This window comes from Suricata suricatta, chromosome 1 (assembly GCF_006229205.1).
Source record: "Suricata suricatta isolate VVHF042 chromosome 1, meerkat_22Aug2017_6uvM2_HiC, whole genome shotgun sequence".
In the NCBI taxonomy this organism is placed as follows: domain Eukaryota; kingdom Metazoa; phylum Chordata; class Mammalia; order Carnivora; family Herpestidae; genus Suricata; species Suricata suricatta.
In genome coordinates, this window is record NC_043700.1 from 118,512,922 (window position 1) to 118,513,520 (window position 599).

The window sequence follows — 599 nt, forward strand, 5'->3', positions numbered from 1 at the left end:
ATGTTTTAGGTGGAGCAAGGGTTAGCCTGTTTATCCACTCCTCATATTTCATTGCATGTGGAGAGAGCCTTCGTTGGCTAATATTCTTGCCCTCTTTATCCATAGTCTGACTCCATCTCAGGTGGAATGATTTTCTAACTAATAAGCATGAAATAAGGAAAAACTAAGTACTTGTAATTCCATCCATCTGTTTCTCTTTTTCATAGGGGAACAAATTCATACCAAGAATATTTTCATTCTACTCTGCGCTTCTGAGAAGTCTCTATGGGAGGAATCTCACCTAATTTGGGGTTAAATATTAAGAAGTCCTCTTGTCTTCAAATATAAGTCAAGTCCTCTTATATTCACTGTATCAGTAAATAATGTATTTTGGGCTCTATCTGCCTGATTCTGGTTGAGAAATTGTATGTGGAAAATGTATGCTATTTAGGGCTCTCTTCCTCCAGAACACCTCCAACAAGCCATATTTTTTTCATAATATTTTATTGTCAAATTGTTTTCCATACAACACCCAGTGCTCTTCCCCTTAAGTGCCCTCCACCATCACCACCACCTCTTTTCCCCCCTCCCCCTTCCTCTTCAACCCTCAGTTCATTCTC